Here is a 27,477-nt window from a genome sequence, read left to right as displayed (position 1 = left end):
AGGTTGAAGAAGGACTGCTGATGTTGTTGGATTCTGACCTCCCTGCACTCAAAGTGGATTTTCTGGAGCTACAGAACTCGAGATGGCGCGCTTCCAATTGCGTTGGAAAGTAGACATCCAGGGCTTTCCAGCAATATATAATAGTCCATACTTTGGCCAAGAATAGATGATGTAAACTGGCGTTCAACGCCAGCTTTCTGCCCAAATCTGGCGTCCAGCGCCAGAAAAGGAGCCAAAACCAGAGTTGAACGCCCAAACTGGCACAAAAGCTGGCGTTCAACTCCAAGAAGGACCTCTACACGTGCAACACTCAAGCTCAGCCCAAGCACACACCAAGTGGGCCCAGGAAGTGGATTTATGCATCAATTACTTACTTCTGTAAACCCTAGTAGCTAGTTTATTATAAATAGGACCTTTTACTATTCTATTAGGTATCTTTGATCAGTTGTATGCTATCTTAGATCACGTTCGAGGGATGGCCTCTTGGCCATGCCTAGACTTTCATTTATGTATTTTTAACGGTAGAGTTTCTACACTCCATAGATTAAGGTGTAGAGCTCTGCTGTTCCTCAAAGATTAATGCAAAGTACTACTGTTTTCTATTCAATTCACCTTATTTTGCTTCTAAGATATTTATTCGTACTTCAATCTGAATGTGATGAACGTGACAATCATCATCATTCCCTATGAACGCGTGCCTGACAACCACTTCCGTTCTACCTTAGACTGAATGAGTATCTCTTAGATCTCCTAACCAGAATCTTCGTGGCGTAAGCTAGAATGATGGCGGCATTCAAGAGAATCCGGAAGGTCTAAACCTTGTCTGTGGTATTCTGAGTTGGATTCAATGAATGAATGACTGTGACGAGCTCCAAACTCACGATTGCGGGGCGTTAGTGACAGACGCAAAAGGATAGTAAATCCTATTCCAGCATGATCGAGAACCGACAGATGAATAGCCGTGCCGTGACAGGGTGCGTTGATCATTTTCACTGAGAGGATAAGATGAAGCCATTGACAAGGGTGATGCCTCCAGACGATTAGCCGTGCCGTGACAGGGCATTTGGATTATTTACCCGAGAGAAGACCGAAAGTAGCCGTTGACAATGGTGATGTATCACATAAAGCCAGCCATGGAAAGGAGTAAGAAGGACTGGATGAAGATAGCAGGAAAGCAGAGGTTCAGAGGAACGAAAAGTATCTCCATTCGCTTATCTGAAATTCCTACCAATGATTTACATAAGTACCTCTATCCCTATTCTATTATTTATTTTTGAAAACCCATTACTGTTTTATATCCGCCTGACTGAGATTTACAAAGTGACCATAGCTTGCTCCATACCAACAATCTCCGTGGGATTCGACCCTTACTCACGTAAGGTATTACTTGGACGACCCAGTGCACTTGCTGGTTAGTTATGCGAAGTTGTGAAGATATGTTTAGACCATGGTCCTGTGCATCCGTTTTTGGTGCCATTGCCAGGGAATCAATTTCGAACAACAATTCACAACCTGAGTAGCAATTTCGTATACCACCATGCCATTGGTGCAATGTTGGGACAGAGGTATAACAAGCTTCTACACGTCATTTACTATGCTAGTCATATTTTAAATGATGCACAGAAGAATTACACAACCAAAGAAAAAGAGTTACTTACAGTGGTTTATGCCATTGACAAGTTTAGATCCTATTTTATAGGTTCAAAAGTGATTGTGTATACTGATCATGCTGCTCTTAAATACCTACTCACAAAGTAGGATTCAAAACCCAGGCTCATAAAATGGGTGTTGCTTCTGCAAGAGTTTGATATAGAAATAAGAGACAGAAAAGGGACAGAGAACCAGGTAGCTTATCACCTGTCCCGGATAGAACTAGTAGCAGGGGCGTCCCTCCCTCCTACTGAGATCTCTGAAACCTTTCTGGATGAGCAACTTTTTGCCATTCAGGAAGCACTATGGTTTGCAGACGTTGCGAATTATAAAGCTGTGAGGTTCATACCCAAAGAGTACAGCAGGGTGCAGACGAAAAAACTAATTTCAGATGCAAAGTACTACTTATGGGATGAACTGTATATCTTTAAGAGATGTGTAGATGGAATGATCCGCAAATGCGTACCCAGAGAAGAGGCACAGAAGATCCTATGGCACTACCATGGATCACAGTATGGAGGACATTTTGGAGGTGAGCGAACAGCCACTAAGGTCATCCAATGTGGCTTATACTGGCCTACTCTCTATAGAGATGCCCGAGAGTTTGTGCGTAACTGTGACAGTTGCCAAAGAGTTGGCAACTTGCCTCATGGTTATGCCATGCCTCAACAAGGGATCTTAGAGATTCAGTTGTTTGATGTATGGGGTATTGACTTCATGGGTCCCTTCCCACCATCATACTCAAACACTTACATTCTGGTGGCGGTAGACTATGTATCTAAATGGGTAGAAGCAATTGCCACACCCACTAATGATACTAAGACCGTACTAAAATTCCTCCAGAAACATATCTTCAGCAGATTTGGCATCCCCAGAGTACTAATCAGTGACGGGGGCACTCATTTCTGTAATAAATAACTATACTCTGCTATGGTACGATATGGAATTAGCCACAAAGTAGCAACTCCATATCACCCACAGACAAATGGGCAGGTTGAAATCTCTAATAGAGAACTAAAAAGAATCCTGGAAAGGACTGTAATTACCCGTAGAAAGGATTGGGCAAAAAGCTTGGATGATGCTCTGTGGGCTTACAGAACAGCATTCAAGACTCCTATAGGAACCTCTCCATACCAGCTTGTGTATGGCAAGGCCTATCATTTGCCCGTGGAACTGGAACATAAGGCCTACTGGGCAACCAGATTCCTAAACCTGGATGCTAAGTTAGCTGGAGAGAAAAGATTGCTCTAGCTGAATGAGCTAGAGGAATTCAGGCTCAATGCTTTTGAAAACGCTAAAATTTATAAGGAGAAAGCAAAAAAGTGGCATGACAAGAAACTGTCATCTAGAGTCTTTGAACTAGGAGAAAAGGTTCTGCTCTTCAACTCTAGGCTCAGACTATTCCCTGGGAAATTGAAATCCCGGTGGAGGGGACCATATGTGATTACAAGTGTATCACCGTGTGGATATGTTGAGCTTCAGGATATTGATTCTGATAAAAAGTTCATTATTAATGGACAGAGAATCAAACATTATCTCGAAACCAATTTTGAGCAAGAATGCTCAAAACTAAGGCTTGAATAAAGCTCAGTCAAGGTCCAGCTAAAGACAATAAAGAAGCGCTTGCTGGGAGGCAACCCAGCCATTAGCAGGTTATTTGTTTTACTTAATAATTAGAGAAGTTTAATATAAATTCTCTTCAATATTAACCATCAAAATTGAAGAAATTCACAGAGTTACAGAAAGATTTAGCGCAAAAAGTAGAGAAAAGGAGCTCACTGGCAAGAAAATGCCAGTAAGGAGCATTTTGGGCGTTAAACGCCAGAATGGGTACCATTCTGGGCATTTAACGCCAGAATTGCAGCATCCTGGGCGTTCAGAAAAATGCCCAGTAACAAAGGATTTCTGGCATTTAACGCCAGCCAGGGTACCTAGCTGGGCGTTAAACGCCCACAATGGCCAACTTATGGGCGTTAAACGCCAGAATGAATACCATTCTGGGTGTTTAACGCCAGAAAGACAGGGGGAGAGGATTTTGTTTTCCACTTCAAAATTTTTCAAATTTTCATGTTTTGATTCATAATTTTCTGCATAAACATGTTTCAAGCTTTCATCATTAACCCTCAATTTTCAAAAATATTCAACACTTTTCTAAATCTCTTTTCAAATTACCTTCAAATCCTTCCCAAATCTTCTTCAAAAACCTCAAGTATCTTTTCAATTTCTTTCCAAATCTTTTCAAACTCTTCATATCATCTCTTATTTCTTAGATGCATAAACAAATTTTCAGATTTAACCTCTTTATATATTTTTCAATTAAAAATCTCATCTTTTTCATATCATGATTTTATTTTCTTCCAGCAATCATATCTCTATGTCATATCTCTTTCAAAATTTTCGAAATCCCTCCCCTTCTCTCAAAAATACACATTCGGCCATCCCCTCCTCTCCACCATTCGAATTTGCCTCTCCTCCTCTCTCTCCCCTTTCCTTTCTTTTGCTTGAGGGCAAGCAAACCTCTAAGTTTGGTGTATTTTTCCGTGATCACTGAGCTAAGACTCATTAAGATCATGGCTCCTAAGGGAAAACAAACTAATTCAAGAGGCAAGAAAGAGAATACTCCAAAGATTCTTTGAAATCAAGAGAGGTTCTTCACCAAAGAACATGCAGACCATTACCATAAAATAATGGGTCTAAGATCAGTGATCCCAGAAGTTAAATTCAATCTGAAAGAAGATGAATATCCAAAGATCCAAGAGCAAATTCGAAACAGAGGATGGGAAATTCTAGCTAATCCTGAAACAAGGGTTGGAAGAAACATGGTTCAGGAATTCTATTCATATCTGTGGCTGACAGATAAGCAGAGAATAACTGGAACCGCCTTTCATACCTACAGAACCATGGTCAGAGGAAGGATTATTTACTTCCATCTGGACAAAATAAGAGAGGTCTTCAAATTGCCTCAACTACAAGATGCTCCAGAATCCTTTAATAGGAGAATGGTGAGAGAAGATAAGGGGTTGGACCAAGTTCTAGAAGACATATGCCTCCCTGGAACTAAGTGGATAACCAATTCAAAAGGTGTCCCAAACCAACTCAAGAGAGGAGATCTCAAACCAGTTGTAAGAGGCTGGTTGGACTTCATTGGGCGTTCCATACTGCCCACTAGCAACCGCTCTGAGGTCACTGTTAAAAGAGCAGTGATGATTCATTGCATTATGCTGGGAATCTCGCACGGCTCCTAAGTGATAAAAGAAAGAAGAACTCATCTTCTTTCTTTTTTGATTACCTTCCTCGCGTATGTATAAAACCGAATCTATTAGTGGAGATTCATCATCTGATTTCTTGTGAAATTTACATAATAGCAAACAAGAACTCCACTGAAGTCAAACTGGCATACCCAAGCTTAATTTCTCTGCTATGTAAAGATGCTGGGGTGAGGATGGGAGTGGATGAATTCATTCCAATCGAACACCCAATCACCAAAAAGTCAATGGAAGGACAACAAGTGCAAGACAACTCCATCAAAAGGAGGGCGCAGGAGTTCCTCCCAGAAATCTCTGAAATTGACTACCGGACCCGCCTAGAAGCATTTGTCACCAAGCTGCAAGAAGCTATGGAACAACTTAAGGAAGAACAGCAGAATCAAAACTGCATGCTCTGCAAGCTGCTCAAGGAACAGGAGAAGTAGGGGCGTGAGCTACAGGAGCTGAAACGCCAGAAGCTCTCCCTTGAAGGACCAAACGCCCCATAGATTGAACGAGCATCCGCTGCTCAAAATCAAGGTTGTTGAGTCCTAACTCTGTGATAACCTTTATTATTAGAAATCTATTTTAAGAGTCATTTATTTTTCTGTTTTTTTATTTTCTGTCTTCTATTATTATTGGTTTTCTCTTATATTTATTTTTGAGTCTTATTTTCATTCCATGATTAATAAAATTTAAAGTTTATGTCTTAAAGTTATGAATGTCCTATGAATCCATCACCTTTCTTAAATAAGAAATGTTTTTAATTGCAAAAAGAAAAAGAAGTACATGAATTTCGAATTTTAAAACAGATTAATTATTTTGATGTGGTGGCAATACTTTTTGTTTTTCTGAATGAATGCTTGAACAGTGCATATTTTTGAATTTGTTGTTTATGAATGTTAAAATTGTTGGCTCTTGAAAGAATAATGGAAAAGGAGAAATGTTATTGATAATCTGAAAAATCATAAAAATGATTCTTGAAGCAAGAAAAAGCAGTGAATACAAAGCTTGCGAAAAAAAGAAGAAAAGAAAAAAAGGAAAAAAAAGAGAGAGAAAAAAAAAGAAAAAGAAAGAAAAAGAAAAAGCAAGCAGAAAAAGCCAATAGCCCTTTAAACCAAAAGGCAAGGGTAAAATAAAAGGATCCAAGGCTTTGAGCATCAGTGGATAGGATCCAAGCTGTCCCTAACCATGTGCTTGTGGCGTGAAGGTGTCAAGTGAGAAGCTTGAGACTGAGCGGTTAAAATCGTGGTCCAAAGATAAAAAGTGTGCTTAAGAGTTCTGGACACCTCTAATTGGGGACTCTAGCAAAGCTGAGTCACAATCTGAAAAGGTTCACCCAGTTATGTGTCTGTGGAATCTTTGTATCCGGTGGTAATACTGGAAAACAAAATGCTTAGGGTCACGGCCAAAACTCATAAAGTAACTGTATTCAAGAATCAACATACTATACTAGGAGAATCAATAACACTATCTGAATTCTGAGTTTCTATAGATGCCAATCGTTCTGAACTTAAAAGGAAAAAGTGAGATGCCAAAACTATTCAGAAGCAAAAAGCTAATAGCCCCGCTCATCTAATTAAGACTGATCTTCATCGATGTTTTTTGAATTTATTGTATATTCTCTTCTTTTTATCCTATTTGATTTTCAGTTTTTTGGGGACAAGCAACAATTTAAGTTTGGTGTTGTGATGAGCGGATAATTTTTACGCTTTTTGGCATTGTTTTTAGTATATTTTAGTTAGTTTTTATTATGTTTTTATTAGTTTTTATTCAAAAATCACATTTCTGGACTTTACTATGAGTTTGTGTGTTTTTCTGTGATTTCAAGTATTTTTTGGCTAAAATTGAGGGACCTGAGCAAAAATCTGATTAAGAGGCTGAAAAAGGACTGCAGATGCTGTTGGATTCTGACCTCCCTGCACTCGTAGTAGATTTTTTGGAGCTACAGAACCTCAATTGGCACGCTCTCAATTGCGTTGGAAAGTAGACATCCTGGGCTTTCCAGCAATATATAATAGTTCATACTTTGCCCGAGATTTGATGGCTCAAATTGGCATTCCAAGTCAGCATAGAAATTCTGGCGTCAAAATGCCAGAACTGGCATGAAAGCTGGAGTTAAATGCCCAAACTGGCACAAAAGCTGGCGTTTAACTCCAAGAAAGGTCTCTACACGTGAAAGCTTCAATGCTCAGCCCAAGCACACACCAAGTGGGCCCTAGAAATGGATTTCTACACTAACTATTCTAGCTTACTCATTTTCTGTAACCCTAGGTCACTAGTTTACTATAAAAACTACTTTTAGTGATTCATCTTGTACCTCATGACACTTTTACACATTTCATATTGTATTCTCTATGGCATGAGTCTCTAAACCCCATGGTTGGGGGTGACGAGCTCTATTGTGTTTTGATGAATTAATGCAATTACTACTGTTTTCCATTCAATCACGCTTGCTTCTATTCTAAGATATTCATTCGCACTTCAACCTGATGAATGTGATGATCTGTGACACTCATCATCATTCTCACCTATGAATGCGTGCTTGACAACAACCTCCGTTCTACATGCAATCAAGCTTGAATGTGTATTTCTTGGGTTTCTAATCTAATATTAGAACCTTCATGGTATAGGCTAGAATAATTGGCGGCCATTCCTGAGATCCGGAAAGTCTAAACCTTGTCTATGGTATTCCGAGTAGGATCTGGGAAGGGATGACTGTGACGAGCTTCAAACTCACGAGTGTTGGGCGTAGTAACAGACGCAAAAGGATCAATGGATCCTATTCCAGCATGAGTGAGAACCAACAGATGATTAGCCATGCGGTGACAGCACATTTAGACCATTTTCACTGAGAGGACGGATGGTAGCCATTGACAACGGTGATCCACCAACATACAGCTTGTCATGGAAGGAGCCTTGCGTGAGTGAAGAAGAAGACAATAGGAAAGCAGAGATTCTGAAGACAGAGCATTTCCAAAACCTCAACCTGTTCTCCATCACTACATAAAAAGTATTTATTTCATGTTCTTTTTCTTTTTACAAGTAAATCTGAGAATTATTGATATCCTGACGAAGAGTTACAAGATAATCATAGCTTGCTTCAAGCCGACAATCTCCGTGGGATCGACCCTTACTCACGCAAGGTATTACTTGGACGACCCAGTGCACTTGCTGTTTAGTTGTGCGGAATTGCAAAAGTGTGATTGTAATTTCGTGCACCAAGGACGATCAAAGCTTTTAAGTTTGATGTGGAAAAGCTCAGCTTTCTGCTTTCCATAACCACTAATGGCACCTAAGGCCAGAGAAACCTCTAGGAAGAGGAAAGGGAAGGCAGTTGCTTCCAACTCCGAGTCATGGGAGATGGAGAGATTCATCTCAAAAGCCCATCACTAGAAAGAGGATGGAGCAAATAAGAGAGCCCACTCATGGACCTCAACAAGAGCATGAGGAAGTCCCTCATCAAGAAATCCCTGAGATGCCTCAAGGGATGCATTTCCCTCCACATAACTATTGGGAGCAACTCAACACCTCTTTAGGAGAATTGAGTTCCAACATGGAGCAACTAAGAGTGGAGCACCAAGAGCACTCCATCATCCTCCATGAAATCAGAGAGGACCAAAAGGCCATGAGAGAGGAGCAACAAAGGCAATGAAGAGACATAGAGGAGCTCAGGAACTCCATTGGTTCTTCAAGGGGAAGAAGAAGCCACCATCACTAAGGTGGACCCATTCTTTAATCTCCATGTTTATTTTCTTTTCTGTTTTTGGTTTTTATGCTTTATGTTTTTACTATGTTTGTGTCTTCATTACATGATCATTAGTGTTTAGTGTTTATGTCTTAAAGCTATGAATGTTCCATGAATCTTTCGCCTTTCTTAAATGAAAATTTTTTTCTGAAAAAGAAAAAGAAGTACATGAATTTCGAATTCTATCTTGAAAATAGTTTAATTATTTTGATGTGGTGGCAATACTTTTTATTTTCTGAATGAATGCTTGAACAGTGCATATTTTTTATAGTGAAGTTTATGAATGTTAAAATTGTTGGCTCTTGAAAGAATAATGAAAAAAGAGAAATGTTATTGATAATCTGAAAAATCATAAAATTGATTCTTGAAGCAAGAAAAAACAGTGAAAAACACAAAGCTTGCGAAAAAAATGGCAAAAAATAAAGAAAAAGCAAGCAGAAAAAGCCAATACCTATTTAAACTAAAAGGCAAGGGTAAAAAGGATCCAAGCCTTTGATCGTTAATGGATAGGAGGGCCCAAAGGAATAAAATCCTGGCCTAAGTGGCTAAATCAAGTTGTCCCTAACCATGTGCATGTGGCGTGAAGGTGTTAAGTGAAAAGCTTGAGACTGAGTGTGAATTTGGTGAAGAATGGAGGTCTTTATATAGGGAATGGATGGGGGGTTAAGGTTCGGCCATATGGGTGGGTTTGGGTGGGAAATTGGTTTTGAATTTTGAAGGTAGGTGGAGTTTATGAGGTAGGTTTATTGGGAAGAGTGGGTGGATGTGAGTGGTGAAGGTTTAGTGGGGAAGAGAGATTGAGGTGATTGGTGAGGGGTTTTTAGGGAAGAGTGTTTATGGGGTTGTGTGAAAGAGAGTGGTGAGAAGAAGTGAGTGGAGGTAGGTGGGGATCCTGTGGGGTCCACAGATCCTGAGTGGATCCTGTGGGGTCCACAGATCCTGAGGTGTTCAAGGAATTACATCCCTGCACCCATTAGGCATATAAAAATGCCTTTGTACCCAACTCTGGGCGTTCAGCGCCAGGTTGGTGGCCATTTTGGGCGTTCAACGCCCATTTGTGTGCCATTTCTGGCGTTGAACGCCAGAACCATGCCTGTTCTGGCATTCAGTGCCCAGAAGCTGCCCATTTTGGGCGTTCAGCGCCAGAACCATGCTCTGTTCTGGCGCTGAACGCCAGACAGATGCTCCTCCAGGGTGTGATTTTTCTTCTGCTGTTTTTGATTCCGTTTTCAATTTTTATATTTATTTTGTGACTCCACATGATCATGAACCTAAGAAAACATGAAAAACAATAAAAATAAGAATTACATAAACATTGGGTTGCCTCCCAACAAGCGCTTCTTTAATGTCAATAGCTTGACAGTGGGCTCTCATGGAGCCTCACAGATGTGCAGAGCTTTGTTGAAACTCTCCAACACCAAACTTAGAGTTTGGATATGGGAGTTCAACACCAAACTTAGAGTTTGGTTGTGGCCTCCCAACACCAAACTTAGAGTTTGACTGTGGGGGCTCTGGTTGACTCTGCTTGGAGAGAAGCTTTTTCTGCTTCCTCTCCATGGTTGCAGAGGGAGATCCTTGAGTTTTAAACACAAGGGAGTTCTCATTCCATTGAAGGAATATTTCACCTTTGTCAACATCAATCACAGCTCTTGCTGTGGCCAGGAAAGGTCTTCCTAGGATGATGGATTCATCCTCTTCCTTTCCAGTATCCAGGACTATGAAATCAGCAGGGATGTAAAGGCCTTCAACCTTTACTAACACGTCCTCTACTTGTCCATATGCCTGTTTTTTTGAGCTGTCTGCCATCTCTAATGAGATTTTAGCAGCTTACACCCCATAGATTCCTAGTTTCTCTATTACAGAGAGGGGCATGAGGTTTATTCCTGAACCAAGGTCACACAGAGCCTTAAAGATCATGGTGCCTATGGTGCAGGGTATTATGAACTTTCCAGGATCCTGTCTCTTCTGAGGCAATGTCAGTTGATCCAGATCACTTAGTTCATTGATGAACAAGGGAGGTTCAACTTCCCAAGTATTAATGCCAAATAATTTGGCATTCAGCTTCATGATTGCACCAAGAAACTTGGCAGTTTGCTCTTCAGTAACATCCTCATTCTCTTCAGAAGAGGAATACTCATCAGAGCTCATGAAGGGCATAAGGAGGTTCAATGGAATCTCTATGGTCTCTAGATGAGCCTCAGAGTCCTTTGGTTCCTCAGAGGGAAGCTCTTTATTGATCATTGGACGTCCCAGGAGGTCTTCCTCCTTGGGATTCACGTCCTCTCCTCTCCTCACAGGTTCGGCCATGGCGCTTATGTCAATGGCCTTGCACTCTCCTTTTGGATTCTCTTCTGTATTGCTTGGGAGAGTACTAGGAGGGATTTCAGTGATCCTTTTACTCAGCTGGCCCACTTGTGCTTCCAGATTTCTAATGGAAGACCTTGTTTCATTCATGAAACTTACAGTGGCCTTAGATAGATCAGAGACTAGATTTGCTAAATTAGAAGCATTTTGTTCAGAGTTCTCTGTCTGTTGCTGAGTGGATGATGGAAAAGGCTTGCTATTGCTAAACCTATTTCTTCCACCATTATTAAAGCCTTGTTGAGGCTTTTGATCCTTCCATGAGAAATTTGGATGATTTCTCCATGATGAATTATAGGTGTTTCCATAAGGTTCACCTAAGTAATTCACCTCTGCTATTGCAGGGTTCTCAGGATCATAAGCTTCTTCTTCATAAGAAGCCTCTTGAGTACTATTGGATGCAGCTTGCATTCCATGCAGACTCTGAGAGATCATATTGACTTGCTGAGTCAATATTTTATTCTGAGCCAATATGGCATTCAGAGTATCAATCTCAAGAACTCCCTTCTTCATAGGCGTCCCATTGTTCACAGGATTCCTTTCAGAAGTGTACATGAACTGGTTATTAGCAACCATGTCAATGATTTCTTGAGCTTCTGCAGGCGTTTTCTTTAGGTGAATAGATCCACCTGCAGAAGTGTCCAGTGACATCTTTGATAGCTCAGATAAACCATCATAGAATATATCCAGGATAGTCCATTCTGAAAGCATGTCAGAAGGACACTTTTTGGTCAACTGTTTGTATCTTTCCCAAGCTTCATAGAGGGATTCACCTTCTTTCTGTCTGAAGGTTTGAACATCAGCTCTAAGCTTGCTCAGCTTTTGAGGAGGAAAGTACTTGGCTAAGAAAGCCGTGACCAGCTTATCCCAAGAGTCCAGGCTGTCTTTGGGTTGAGAATCCAACCATAATCTAGCTCTGTCTCTTACAGCAAAGGGGAAAAGCATGAGCCTGTAGACTTCAGGATCTACTCCATTAGTCTTTACAGTATCACATATCTGCAAGAATTCAGTTAAGAACTGAAAAGGATCTTCAGATGGAAGTCCATGAAACTTGCAGTTCTACTGCATCAGAGAAACTAATTGAGGTTTCAACTCAAAGTTGTTTGCTCCAATGGCAGAAATGGAGATGCTTCTTCCATGTAAATTGGAATTAGGTGCAGTAAAGTCACCAAGCATCCTCCTTTCATTATTATTATTTTCGGCTGCCATCTCCTCTGCTTGTTCGAAAATTTCTGAAAGGTTTTCTCTGGATTGTTGTAATTTAGCTTCTCTTAATTTTCTCTTCAGAGTCCTTTCAGGTTCTGGATCTGCTTCCACAAGAATGTTCTTATCCTTGCTCCTGCTCATATGACAAAGAAGAAGGCACAGAAAAATAATAATAATAATAGAGATCCTTTATACCACAGTATAGGGATCCCTGTGTGAGTAGAAGAAGAGGGGGAGACAAAGAATGTAATATAATGGAAGAAACACAACTGTGAGGAGGCTAGAGATGTGAGATGAGATGTTAGGATATGAATGAATAAATAGAATAAGATGGGGGAGGGAAAATTTTCGAAAATTATTTTAAAAAAGAGTTAGTGATTTTTGAAAATAGTTTTTGAAAAATGTTTAGTATTTTTTTTTCGAAAATTTTTGAAATAAAAAATAAAAATAAAAATAATTAGTTAATTAAAAAGAAATTTTTGAAAAAGAGGGAAGATATTTTCGAAAACTAGAGAGAGAGAGTTAGTTAGGTAGTTTTGAAAAAGTTAAGAAACAAACAAAAAGTTAGTTAGTTAGTTGAAACAAATTTTGAAAAGATAAGAAGTTAGGAAGTTAGCAAAGATATTTTGAAAAGATATTTTTGAAAAAGATAAGAAGATATTTTAGAAACTAATTTGAAAAAAGATTTGATTTTTAAAATCTCAATTAATGACTTGATTCATAAGAAATCACAAGATATGATTCTAGAACTTAAAGTTTGAATCTTTCTTAACAAGTAAGTAACAAACTTCAAATTTTTGAATCAAAAAATTAATTGATTATGTTATTTTCGAAAATTTGGTATAAAAATAACAAAAAGATTTTTGAAAAATATTTTTGGAATTTTCGAAAATAACTAAGAATTTTGAAAAAGATTTGATTTTTGAAAAAGATTTTGAAAAAGATAAGATTTTCAAATTGAAAATTTGATTTGACTCATAAGAAACAACTTTGATTTTTTTTTTTTTAAATTTTTGAAAAAGTCAACTCAATTTTCGAATTTGATGAGAGAGAAAAGGGAAAGATATTTTTTTTGATTTTTGAAATTTTTATGAAAAACATGAAAATTATGCAATGCATGAAATTTTTAGATCAAAACAATGAATGCATGCATGAATGATATGAGTGTCAAGATGAACACCAAGAACACTTTGAATGTCAAGATGAACATCAAGAACATATTTTTGAAAAATTTTTGATGCAAAGAAAACATGCAAGACACCAAACTCAGAATTCTTTAATGCTTACGCACTAAGAATTCAAGAATGCATATGAAAAACATGAAAAGACACAAAACAAAAAATCATCAAGATCAAACAAGAAGACTTACCAAGAACAACTTGAAGATCATGAAGAACACTATGAATGCATGATATTTTCGAAAAATGCTAGATGCATATGCAAGTGACACCAAACTTATAACATGACTCAAGACTCAAACAAGAAACAGAAAAATATTTTTGATTTTTATGATTTTCTAATTTTTTTTTTTTGAAAATTATATGAAAAAGAAAAATAAGGATTCCAAAATTTTTAATATGAATTCCAGGAATCTTGCATTCTTAGTCTAAAGCTTCAGTCCAGGAATTAGACATGGCTCACTAGCCAGCCAAGCTTTCAATGAATGCTCCGGTCCAAAACACTAGACATGGCCAATGGCCAGCCAAGCTTCAGCAGGTGATTGAGGATCAGCAGCAGGTTGATTAGCAACAACTAGCTTGCTCTTGATAACAAATTGCAAGCCTCAGTCCAAATAAATTTAGACATGGCTTTACAGCCAGCCAGGCTTCACTTGCTTCATGAAACACTAGAATTCATTCTTAAAAATCTTGAATAAAATTTTTGAAAACATTTTTATTTTTTTCGAAAACATATGAGAGATTTTTGAAAATATTTTTGAAAGATTTTTGAAAATAAAATAAAAAGAAAATTACCTAATCTGAGCAACAAGATGAACCGTCAGTTGTCCAAACTCGAACAATCCCCGGCAACGGCGCCAAAAACTTGGTGCACGAAATTGTGATCTCCAGGCTCGAACAAATCCTGGTAATGGCTCCAAAGCTTGGTGCTCTGATCTTAATTCATGATTGTCACAACTTCGATACAACTAACCAGCAAGTGCACTGGGTCGTCCAAGTAATACCTTACGTGAGTAAGGGTCGAATCCCACGGAGATTGTTGGTATGAAGCAAGCTATGGTCACCTTGCAAATCTCAGTCAGGCAGATATAAAGTGATAATGGTGTTTTCGAATATTATATAATAAAATAGGGATAGAGATACTTATGTAATTCATTGGTAGGAATTTCAGATAAGCAAATGGAGATGCTTTTCGTCCCTCTGAACCTCTGCTTTCCTGCTATCTTCACCCAGTCAGTCTTACTCCTTTCCATGGCTGGCTTTATGTGATACATCACCACTGTCAATGGCTACTTTCGGTCATCTCTCGGGAAAATGATCTAATGCCCTGTCACGGCACGGCTAATCGTCTGGAGGCATCACCCTTGTCAATGGCTTCATCTTATCCTCTCAGTGAATAATATGCTCACGCACCCTGACACGGCACGGCTATTCATCTGTCGGTTCTTGATCATGCTGGAATAGGATTTACTATCCTTTTGCGTCTGTCACTAACGCCCTGCAATCGCGAGTTAGGAGCTCGTCACAGTCATTCAATCATTGAATCCTACTCGGAATACCACAGATAAGGTTTAGACTTTCCGGATTCTCTTGAATGCCGCCATCATTCTAGCTTACGCCACGAAGATTCTGGTTAGGAGATCTAAGAGATACTCATTCTAGCTTATTTCATGTAGAACAGAAGTATTTGTCAGACACGCGTTCATAAGGGAGAAGGATGATGAGCGTCACACATAATCATCACCTTCATCACGTTCATGGGTGCGAATGGATATCTTAGAAGCGAAATAAGAAGGATTGAATAGAAAACAGTAGTACTTTGCATTAATCTTTGAGGGACAGCAGAGCTCGACACCTTAATCTATGGAGTGTAGAAACTCTACCGTTAAAAATACATAAGTGAAGGTCCAGGCATGGCCGAGATGGCCAGCCCCCTAAAATGTGATCAAAGGATCATAAGGTAATCCAAAGATGGTCAAAAAGACGCCTAATACACTAGTAAAAGGTCCTATTTATAATAAACTAGCTACTAGGGTTTACATGAGTAAGTAATTGATGCATAAATCCGCTTCCTGGGCCCACTTGGTGTGTGTTTGGGCTGAGCCTGAGTGTTTCATGTGCAGAGGCCATTTGTGGAGTTGAACGCCAGTTTCTGTGCCAGTTTGGGCGTTCAACTCTGGTTTTGGATCCTTTTCTGGCGCTGGACGCCAGATTTGGGCAGAAGGCTGGCGTTGAACGCCAGTTTACGTCATCAATTCTTGGCCAAAGTATAGACTATTATATATTGCTGGAAAGCCCTAGATGTCTACTTTCCAACGCAATTGTAAGCGCGCCATTTCGAGTTCTGTAGCTCCAGAAAATCCACTTTGAGTGCAGGGAGGTCAGAATCCAACAGCATCAGCAGTCCTTTTTCAACCTCTGAATCTGATTTCTGCTCAAGTCCCTCAATTTCAGCCAGAAAATACCTGAAATCACAGAAAAATACACAAACTCATAGTAAAGTCCAGAAATGTGAATTTAACATAAAAACTAATGAAAACATCCCTAAAAGTAACTATATCCTACTAAAAACATGCTAAAAATAATGCCAAAAAGCGTATAAATTATCCGCTCATCAGACTGAGCGGTTAAAGTCGTAGTCCAAAGCAAAAAGAGTGTGCTTAAGAACTCTGGACACCTCTAGCTGGGGACTCTAGCAAAGCTAAGTCACAATCTGAAAAGGTTCACCTAGTTATGTGTGTGTGACATTTATGTATCCGGTGGTAATACTGGAAAACAAAATGCTTAGGGTCACGACCAAGACTCATAAAATAGCTGTGTTTAAGAATCAACATACTAAACTAGGAGAATTAATAACACTATTTGAATTCTGAGTTCCTATGGATGCCAATCATTCTGAACTTCAAAGAATAAAGTGAGATGCCAAAACTATTCAGAAGCAAAAAGCTACTAGTCCTGCTCATCTAATTGGAACTAAGCTTCATTGATATTTTGAAATTTATTGTATTTTCTCTTATTTTTATACTATTTTTTTTTAGTTTCTTGGGGACGAGCAACAATTTAAGTTTGGTGTTGTGATGAACGGATAATTTATACACTTTTTGGCATTGTTTCTACATAGTTTTTAATATGTTTTAGTTACTTTTTATTGTATTTTTATTAGTTTTTATGCAAAAATTATATTTCTGGAATTTACTATGAGTTTGTGTGTTTTCTTGTAATTTCAGGTATTTTCTGGCTGAAATTGAGGGACCTGAGCAAAAGTCTGATTCAGAGGCTAAGAAAGGACTGCAGATGCTGTTGGATTCTGACCCTCCTGCACTCAAAGTGGATTTCCTGGAGTTACAGAATCCCAATTGGTGCGCTCTCAATTGCGTTGGAAAGTAGACATCTTGGGCTTTCCCGAAATATATAATAGTCTATTCTTTTTCCGAGATTTGATGGCCCAAACTGGCATTCAACGCTAGCCAGAGACCCTTTTTCTAGCGTAAACCGCCAGAACTGGCACTAGAACTGGAGTTAAATGCCCAAACAGGCATCGAAGCTAGTGTTTAACTCCAGAAAAGGTCTATGCACGTTTAAAGCTCAATTCTCAGCCTAAGAACACACCAAGTGGGCCCTGGAAGTGGATTTCTGCACTCTCTGAACTTAGTTACTCATTTTTTGTAAACCTAAGTTACTAGTTTAGTATAAAAACTACTTTTAGAGATTCATTTTGGTAACTTATGACATTTTGCATCTCATATTGTATCTTCTACAGCATGAGTCTCTAAACCCCATAGGTGGGGGTGAGGAGCTCTACTGTGTCTCAATGGATTAATGCAATTACTATTGTTTTCCTTTCAATCACGCTTGATTCTGTTCTAAGATACGCACTCGTACTTCAATATAAAGAATATGATGATCCGTGACACTCATCATCATTCTCAACTTTATGAACGCGTGCCTGAAAACCACTTCCATTCTATCTGAGCTCAACGTAGTCATTGAGCGACAACTTGAGTGCATATCTCTTGGGTCTCTGATCCACGTATTTGACTTACTTCTCCTGACAACAGAGCATTCGAATCCGTGAGATTAGAACCTTCGTAGTAGAGGCTAGAACTAATTGGCAGCATTCCTGAGATCCAAAAAGTCTAAACCTTGTCTGTGGTATTCCAAGTAGGATCTGGGATGGGATGACTGTGACGAGCTTCAAACTCACGAATGTTGGGCACAGTGACAGTGTGCAAAAGGATAGAGAGATCCTATTCCGACACAAGTGAGAACCGACAGTTGATTAGCCACACAGAAACTGTACCTGGACCATTTTCACTGAGAGAACGGATGGTAGCCATTGACAACAGTGATCCACCAACATACAGCTTGCCATGGAAGGAAGAAATGCATGTTTGGAGAAGAAGACAGTAGGAAAGAAGAGATTCAGATGACAGAGCAACTCCGGAACCTCAACCTGTTCCTCATTACTAAATCACAAGTATCATTCATTTCATGTTATTTACTTTTCATAAACAAAATCATTTTTATCATTAATCTCCTTACTAGGATTTATAAGATAACCATAGCTTGCTTCAAGCCGGCAATCTCCGTGGGATCGACCCTTACTCACGTAAGGTATTACTTGGACGACCCAGTGCACTTGCTGGTTAGTTGTGCGGAGTTGCAAAGGTGTGATTGCAATTTCATGCACCATCCTCCATCAGAAATTTGGAGGTACAAGTTGGTCAATTGAGTAAGAGAATCCCTGAGACTCCTCCTAACACTCTTCTTAGTAACACCAAAGTAAACCCAAGAGAAGAGTGCAAGTTCATCACTACTGAAGTTGAGGCCGAATCTGAAGGGAGAAATCTGGCGTTGAACGCCAATGATGAGATCCCTAATGGGCGTTCAATGCCCAAAGATATGCCATCCTTGGCATTGAACGCCAATAAGGAAGTCCTTACTGGGCATTCAACGCCCAATGCTACACCTTTAATGGCGTTGAACGCCAGTAAGGAGGACCTTACTGGGCATTCAACGCCCAAACTGGCACAAGAGCTGGCATTGAATGCCAGTAAGGAGGACCTTACTCGGTGTTCAACGTCCAAATTGGCAGAGAAACTGGCGTTGAACGCCAGTGATGATGTCCCTACTGAGTGTTCAAGCCCAAAAAGCCACAAGAGATGGAGTTGAATGCCAGTAAGGGTATTCCTACTGAGTATTCAACACCCACTGATGAAGTCCCTATCCAAGAATTAAAGGAAGCCAAGGCTCATGTAGAGACCATAGAGGTCCCCTTGCAAGCACTCTTGCAATTCATGAGTTCTGATGAATACTCATCTTCTGATGAGGATGAGGAAACTAGGGAAGAGCAAGTTGGTTGGTACCTAGGAGCTCTCATAAAGCTAAACCCCAAGTTATTTGGAGAAAAGACATTGGAGGAAGAACCTCTAGTGCTTACCAAAGAACTCAATGCTTTGGTTTAGCAGAAGCTGCCTCAAAAGCTTCCGAATCCCGGACGCTTCCTAATTCCTTGCACCATAGGCACCATGACCTTTGAGAAGGCTCTGTGTGAGCTAGGGTCAAGTATAAACCTCATGCCACTCTCTGTGATGGAGAACTTAGGAATCTTTGAGTTACAAGCTATAAATATCTCACTGGAGATGGTAGACAAGTCAATGAAAAAAAGTATATGGCTTAGTAGAGGATGTCTTGGTGAAGGTTGAAGACCTTTACATCCTATAAACTTCATAATCTTTGATACTGGGGAAGATGAGGATGAATCCATCATCCTTAGAAAACATTTCCTAGCCACTGCCAATGCTATCATTGATGCAGCAAAAGGAGAATTGATTTTACAACTAGGGGAGGAGCACATCTTGTTCAAGATGCCTCACCCCAACTCTCCCTCTGAGAAAAAAGAGATAACTGTGCAACACTTAGTGTTCTAACCATCTCTCTCAGTGCAGAGCTTTACTAAGCCCCCAGACACCAATTCTAAGTTTGGTGTTAGGCAGCCATCAACAAGCACTGAGACCAAAGGTACTAAGAAGAAAGTACTTAAAGGCTGGAGGAACAAAAAGATCCCCACTGATGGCCTCTCCCCTGGCATGAGATTTGTCTTCACCAAGAAACCACTCATACCATATACAATGAGTCGAATCCTGTCTCTAGAGCATGTAGAGCTCGTCCATGAGAAGACAGAAAGAAAGTTCACTGTAAGGGGCAAAATTCTGAGCCCATATTCATCTCCGTAAGGAGCTAACCGTCAATCTAGTGACGTTAAAGAAGTGCTTGTTGGGAGGCAACCCAACCATAGTTATTATTTATGTTTTTCTTTGAATTATTTTCTTAGTTATTTTCTTTAGGTTCATGATCATGTGCATTAGTCAGAACAGAGACAGAAACGTTTAGAAGTGGAAACAGAATACCTTGGAGTACATGTCTTATTGGCATTGAACGCCAGACAAGAAGGCAAGAGTGGGCGTTCAACGCCCACAAAGGGTAACATTACTGGCGTTGAACGCCAGCCAAGGAGTAAAGGCTGGGTGTTCAACGCCCAACAGAGATAGAAGACCTGGCGTTAAACGCCAGGAAGGAAGTCCCTCCTGGGCGTTCAACGCCCTGAGTGGAGCAGCAAGCTGGCGTTGAACGCCAACTATGGAGCATAAGTTGGCCATTCAATGCCCATTAAGGGGGGCAGGGAATTTGAATTCCCTAGCCTCTCAGGACCAGTGGGTCCCAGAGCATCTTCACCTAACCCACCTTCTTCTCTCTTCTTTTCACACTTTTCCACATATACTTCCCTATAAACCCTCAACCAATCACATCCATACCTCTTCCCCAAACCATTATAACTCCCACCAACCCCCACCCAATGAAATTCAAATTTTCCCACCTATATTCCCCCCTCCCCCCACATTAATTCGAAACCCTAACCATACCCTCCCTATAAATACCCCCCTCATTCCACTTATCCCACACACTACTCATACACCTTTAGCACTCACTTGGCCGAATCACTTTTCCCCTTCCATCTCCATCTATTTTCTTCTTCTTCTACCCCATTCCTATCTTATGTTTATTTTTGCTCGAGGACGAGCAAAGTTTTAAGTTTGGTGTGGAAAAGCCTTGCTTTTTGCTTTCCATTCCCACTTATGGAACCCAAGGTCAGAGAACCCTCTAGAAAGAGGAAAGAAAAGGCAGTAGCTGCCACCTCCGAATCTTGGAAGATGGAGAGATTCATCACCAAAGTCCATCAAGACCACTTCTATGAAGTAGTGGTAAAGAAAAAGGTGATCCCTGGGGTCCCTTTTAAGCTTAAGAAGAATGAGTATCCAGAGATACGACATGAAATCTGGAGAAGAGGTTGGGAAGTCCTAACCAATCCCATCCAGGAGGTTGGGATCTTAATAGTGCAAGAGTTCTATGCTAATGCATGGGTCACGAAAAACCATGATATTAGTGTGAACCCACATCCTAGAAATTGGAGCACCATGGTCTGAGGGAGAATCTTAAACTTTAGCTCGAAAAGTGTGAGGTTGGCGTTTAACTTGCCTTTAATGCAAGGAGACCCACATCCTTATACTAGAAGAGTCAATTTTGATCAAAGGCTAGATCAAGTGCTCTCAGATATCTGTGTGGAAGAAGCACAGTGGAAAAGAGATTCCCAAGGCAAGCCTATCCAACTAAGAAGGCCTAACCTCAAGCCCATAGCTAGAGGATGGTTGGAATTTATCCAACGCTCTATCATCCTTACTAGCAACCAGTCCAAAGTGACCATAGATCGAGCCATCATGATCCATTGTATCATGCTCGAAACTGAGGTGGAAGTACATGAGGTGATACCTCAAGAGTTGTACAAAGTAGCGGACAAGCCCTCTACCAAGCAAGGAAAGCTTTCCCTCATCTTATCTGTCACCTATGCAATTCAGCTGGGATTGTCATAGAAGGTGACATTCCAATTGAGGAGGACAAGCCCATCACTAAAAGAAGAATGGAGCATACTAGAGAGCTGGCACATAAACCACAACATGAGCATGTGAAGCCACCTCAACATGAGATTCCTGAGATGCCTCAAGGGATGTATTTTCCTCCTCAAAGCTATTGGGATCAATGGCATACTTCTGTGGGAGAATTAAGCTCTAACATGAATCAGCTAAGGATAGAGCATCAAGAGCATTCCACCATCCTCAAAGAAATTAGAGAAGATCAAAGAGCTATGAGGAAAGAACAACAGAGACAAGGGCGTGACATTGAAGACATCAAGTGCTCTATTGGATGCTTTAGAAGAAGTGGTAGCTGCCGTCACTAAGGTGGTCCCGTTCCATCACCCCTTGCTTTTATGTCATTTTTCTGTTTTCCATTATGTATGAATGAACAGTGCATATTTGAAATTGGAGTTAAGAATGTTGGCTCTTGAAAGAATGATAAAAAAGGAGAAGTATTATTGGTAATCTGAAAAATCTAAAAATTGATTCTTGAAGCAAGAAAAAGAAGCAAAAAGCAAAAAAAAAATATGCAAAAAAAATTTATATATAGCAGGAAAAAAAAGAAAAAGAATTTTTAAGAAAAAGCCAATAAGCTCTTTAAACCAAAAGGCAAGAGCAAAAAGCCAGTAGCTCTTTAAACCAAAAGGCAAGAGCATGGATCCAAGACTTTGAGCATCAATGGTTAGGAGGGCCTAAAAGAAACAAAATCTTGGCCTAAGCACTCTAAATGAACAGTGTCCCTAACTATATGCTTGTAGTGTGAAGGTGTCAAGTAAAAAGCTTGACATTGAGCAGTTAAAGTCATGATCCAAAGAAAAAAAGAGTGTGCTTAAGAACTCTGGACACCTCTATCTGGGGATTCTAGCAAAGCTGAATCACAATCCGAAAAGGTTCACCTAGTTAAGTGTTTGTGGCATTTATGTATCCAGTAGTAATACTGGAAAACAAAGTGCTTAGGGCCACGGCCCAAACTTTAAAAGCTGTGTTTAAGAATAAAAAAGAACTAAACTAGGAGAGTCAATAATATCATCGGGATTCTAAGTTCTTAAAGAGGCCAACACTTTTGAGTTTCAATGGATAGTAAGTGATGAGCGGATAATTTATACGCTTTTTGGCATTGTTTTTAGTATGTTTTTAGTAGAATCTAGTTACTTTTAGGGATGTTTTCATTAGTTTTTATGTTAAATTCACATTTCTGGACTTTAATATGAGTTTATTATTTTTCTGTGATTTCAGGTATTTTCTGGCTGAAATTGAGGGACTTGAGCAAAAATCAGATTCAGAGGTTGAAGAAGGACTGCTGATGTTGTTGGATTCTGACCTCCCTGCACTCAAAGTGGATTTTCTGGAGTTTCAAAACTCAAACTGGCGCGCTTTCAATTGCGTTGGAAAGTAGACATCCAGGGCTTTCCAGAAATATATAATAGTCGATACTTTGGCCGAGTTTAGATGACGTAAAAGGGCGTTGAACGCCAGTTCTTCGCTGCTGTCTAGAGTTAAACGCCCGAAACCTGTCACAAACCAGAATTGAACGCCAGAAATTCGTTACAACCTGGCGTTCAACTCCAGAAAGAGCCTCTGCACGTGTAACATTCAAGCTCATCCCAAGCACATACCAAGTGGGCCCCGGAAGTGGATTTATGCATCAATTACTTACTTCTGTAAACCCCAGTAACTAGTTTAGTATAAATAGGACTGTTTACTATTGTATTAGACATCCTGGGACGTTTTGTTCTTAGATCATGGGGGCTGGCCATTCAGCCATGCCTGGACCTTTCACTTATGTATTTTTAACAGTAGAGTTTCTACACTCCATAGATTAAGGTGTGGAGCTCTGCTGTTCCTCAAAGATTAATGCAAAGTACTACTGTTTTTCTATTCAATTCAACTTGTTTCGCTTCTAAGATGTTCATTCGCACTTCAACCTGAATGTGATGAACGTGACAATCATCATCATTCCCTATGAACGCGTGCCTGACAACCACTTCCGTTCTACTTTAGATTGAATGAGTATCTCTTGGATCTCTTAATCAGAATCTTCGTGGTATAAGCTAGATTGATGGCGGCATTCATGAGAGTCCGGAAAGTCTAAACCTTGTCTGTGGTATTCCGAGTAGGACTCTAGGATTGAATGACTGTGACGAACTTCAAACTCGCGAGTGCTGGGCCTAGTGACAGACGCAAAAGGAGGGTGAATCCTATTCCAGTATGATCGAGAACCTCAGATGATTAGCCGTGCTGTGACAGAGCATTTGGACCATTTTCACAAGAGGATAGGATGCAGCCATTGACAAGGGTGATGCCTCCAGACGATTAGCCATGCAGTGACAGCACATCGGACCATTTTACAAAGAGGATTAAAAGTAGCCATTAACAACGGTGATGTCCTTACATAAAGCCAGCCATGGAAAGGAGTAAGATTGATTGGATGAAGACAGCAGGAAAGCAGAGGTTTAGAGGAACGAATGCATCTCTATACACTTATCTGAAATTCTAACCAATGAATTACATAAGTATTTCTATCCTTATTTTCTATCTATTTATTATTTATGTTCGAAAACTCCATAACTATTTTATATCCGCCTGACTGAGATTTACAAGGTGACCATAGCTTGCTTCATACCAACAATCTCTGTGGGATCGACCCTTACTCACGTAAGGTTTATTACTTGGACGACCCAGTGCACTTGCTGGTTAGTTGTATCGAAGTTGTGATTGAAAAACGATTTATTAAGACGTGCGTACAGAGTTTCTGGCGCCGTTGCCTGAGATCACAATTTCGTGCACCAAGTTTTTAGCGCCGTTGCCGGGGATTGTTCGAGTTTGGACAACTGACGGTTCATCTTGTTGCTCAAATTAGGTGATTTTCTTTTTGTTTTGTTTTCAAAAATTTTTCAAAAATCTTTCAAAAAATTTCTCCTTTGTTTTCGAAAAAATTTAAAAAAAAAATCTTTTCAAAAATATATTTTTCTTCAGAATTTTTAAGAATGAATTCTAGTGTTTCATGAAGCATGTTGAAGCCTGACTGGCTGTAAAGCCATGTCTAATTCTTCTTGGTAGGGAATGTCAGGCGTGTCATGTCTGAGTTACATACTAAAGCTTGGCTGGCTATTAGGCCATGCCTGACCCTTTGATTGGAGCTTTAGACTAAAGAGCATAAGATTCCTGGAATTCATATTAAAAATTTTGGAATCCTTATTTTTCTTTTTCAAAATGATTTTCGAAAAAAATTAAAAGAAAATACAAAAAAAATCATAAAATCAAAAAAAAATCAAAAATATTTTGTGTTTCTTATTTGAGTCTTGAGTCAAATTTCAAGTTTGGTGTCAATTACATTTTTTCTAAAAATTCTTTGCATTTTTCAAAAATTCATGCATTCATAGTGTTCTTCATGATCTTCAAGTTGTTCTTGGTAAGTCTTCTTGTTTGATCTTGATGTTTTCTTGTTTTGCATCTTTTCTTGTTTTTCATATGCATTCTTGCATCCATAGAGTCTAAACATGAAAGATTTCTAAGTTTGGTGTCTTGCATGTTTTCTTTGCATATAAAAATTTTCAAAAATATGTTCTTAGTGTTCATCTTGACATTCAAAGTGTTCTTGGTGTTCATCTTAACATTCAAAGCATTCTTGCATGCATTCATTGTTTTGATCTAAAAATTTTCATGCATTGCATCATTTTGTTGTTTTTCTCTCTCATCATAAAAAAATTTTCAAAAATCAAAAAAATATTTTTCCCTTTTTCACTCATAAATTTCGAAAATTTGAGTTGACTTTTTCAAAACTTTTTAAAATCTAGTTGTTTTTATGAGTCAAATCAAAATTTTCAATTTAAAAATCCTATCTTTTTCAAAATCTTTTTCAAAAATCAAATCTTTTTCATTTCTCTTATTTATTTTTGAAAATTTTAAAAATATTTTTCAAAAAAATCTTTTTCTTATCTTTATCTCCTAATTTTCGAAAATAACATCATCAATTAATGTTTGGATTCAAAAATTTCAAGTTTGTTACTTGCTTGTTAAGAAAGATTCAAACTTTGAGTTCTAGAATCATATCTTGTGATTTCTTGTGAATCAAGCCATTAATTGTGATTTTAAAAATCAAATCTTTTTCAAAACTAATTTTAATCATATCTTTTCAAAAATATCTCCTTATCTTATCTTTTTTCAAAAATTTGATTTTAAAATATATTTTCTAACTTCTTATCTTCTTATTTTTCAAAATTGATTTTCAAATTTATTTCAACTAACTAACTAACTAACTTTTTGTTTGTTTCTTATCTTTTTCAAAACTACCTAACTAACTCTCTCTCTCTAATTTTCGAAAATATCTTCCCTCTTTTTCAAAAATTCTTTTTAATTTACTAATTATTTTAATTTTTTATTTTAATTTTCAAAAAATTACTAACCTTTTTCAAAAACTATTTTTGAAAATCACTAACTCTTTTTCAAAAATTATTTTCGAAAATTCTCTTTCCCTCTCATCTCCTTCTATTTATTTATTCATCTACTTACACAAGGACCTCTATACTGTGGTAAAAAGGATCCCTATTATTATTATTATTTTTCTGTCCCTCTTTTTCATATGAGCAGGAGCAAGGACAAGAATATTCTTGTTGAAACAGATCCAGAACCTGAAAGGAATCTGAAGAGGAAACTAAGAGAAGCTAAATTACAACAATCCAGCAAGCACCTTTCAAAAATTTTTGAACAAGAAGAGGAGATGGCAGCCGAAAATAATAATAATGCAAGGAGGATGCTTAGTGACTTTACTGCACCTAATTCCAATTTACATGGAAGAAGCATCTCCATTCCTGCCATTGGAGCAAACAATTTTGAGCTTAAACCTCAATTAGTTTCTCTGATGCAGCAGAACTGCAAGTTTCATGGACTTCCATCTGAAGATCATTTTCAGTTCTTAACTGAATTCTTGCAGATATGTGATACTGTTAAGACTAATGGAGTAGATCCTGAAGTCTACAGGCTCATGCTTTTCCCTTTTGCTGTAAGAGACAGAGCTAGAGTGTGGTTGGACTCTCAACCCAAAGATAGCCTGAACTCTTGGGATAAGCTGGTCAAGGCTTTCTTAGCCAAGTTCTTTCCTCCTCAAAAGCTGAGTAAGCTTAGAGTGGATGTTCAGACCTTCAGATAGAAAGAAGGTGAATCCCTCTATGAAGCTTGGGAGAGATACAAAGGACTAACCAAAAAGTGTCCTTCTGACATGCTTTCAGAATGGACCATCCTGGATATATTCTATGATGGTCTGTCTGAATTGGCTAAAATGTCATTGGATACTTCTGCAGGTGGATCCATTCACCTAAAGAAAATTCCTGCAGAAGCTCAAGAACTCATTGACATAGTTGCTAATAACCAATTCATGTACACTTCTGAGAGAAATCCTGTGAGTAATGGGACGCCTATGAAGAAGGGAGTTCTTGAAATTGATACTCTGAATGCCATACTGGTTCAGAATAAAATATTGACTCAGCAAGTCAATATGATTTCTTAGAGTCTGAATGGAATGCAAGCTACATCCAACAGTACTTAAGAGGCATCTTCTGAAGAAGAAGCTTATGATCCTAAAAACCCTGCAATAGCAGAGGTAAATTATATGGGTGAACCTTATGGAAACACCTATATCCCATCATGGAGAAATCATCCAAATTTCTCATGGAAGGATCAAAAGCCTCAACAAGGCTTTAATAATGGTGGAAGAAATAGGTTTAACAATAGTAAACCTTTTCCATCATCCACTCAGCAACAGACAGAGAACTCTGAACAAAATACCTCTAATTTAGCAAACTTAGTTTCTGATCTATCTAAGGCCACTGTGAGTTTCATGAATGAAACAAGGTCATCCATTAGAAATTTGGAGGCACAAATGGGCCAGCTAGGTAAAAGGATCACTGAAATCCCTCCTAGTACTCTCCCAAGCAATACAGAAGAAAATCCAAAAGGAGAGTGCAAGGCCATTGAATTAATCACCATGGCCGAACCTGTGAAGGAAGGAGAGGACGTGAATCCCAAGGAGGAAGACCTCCTGGGACGTCCAGTGATCAATAAGGAGCTTCCCTTTGAGGAACCAAAGGAATCTGAGACTCATCTAGAGACCATAGAGATTC

The 27,477-nt window shown here is 39.0% G+C and overlaps 2 non-coding genes across 2 annotated transcripts; one reads left to right on the top strand and one right to left on the bottom strand.

Moving 5' to 3' along the window:
- Positions 1-11,709: 11,709 nt before the first annotated feature.
- On the top strand, positions 11,710-11,817 carry LOC148561720 (small nucleolar RNA R71). The gene has a single exon (XR_015887356.1). It is a non-coding gene; the product is annotated as a small nucleolar RNA R71 (small nucleolar RNA).
- Positions 11,818-26,474: 14,657 nt separating this feature from the next.
- Positions 26,475-26,582, bottom strand: LOC148561719 (small nucleolar RNA R71). Its single transcript, XR_015887046.1, has one exon. It is a non-coding gene; the product is annotated as a small nucleolar RNA R71 (small nucleolar RNA).
- Between the last annotated feature and the right edge of the window lie 895 nt (positions 26,583-27,477).

The sequence above is a fragment of the Arachis ipaensis genome, chromosome B6, assembly GCF_059453495.1.
Source record: "Arachis ipaensis isolate K30076 ecotype BB chromosome B6, ASM5945349v1, whole genome shotgun sequence".
NCBI classification, from domain to species: domain Eukaryota; kingdom Viridiplantae; phylum Streptophyta; class Magnoliopsida; order Fabales; family Fabaceae; genus Arachis; species Arachis ipaensis.
The sequence above is the reverse complement of the archived record's forward strand: the minus strand, read 5'-3'. Positions and strand labels throughout refer to the sequence as shown.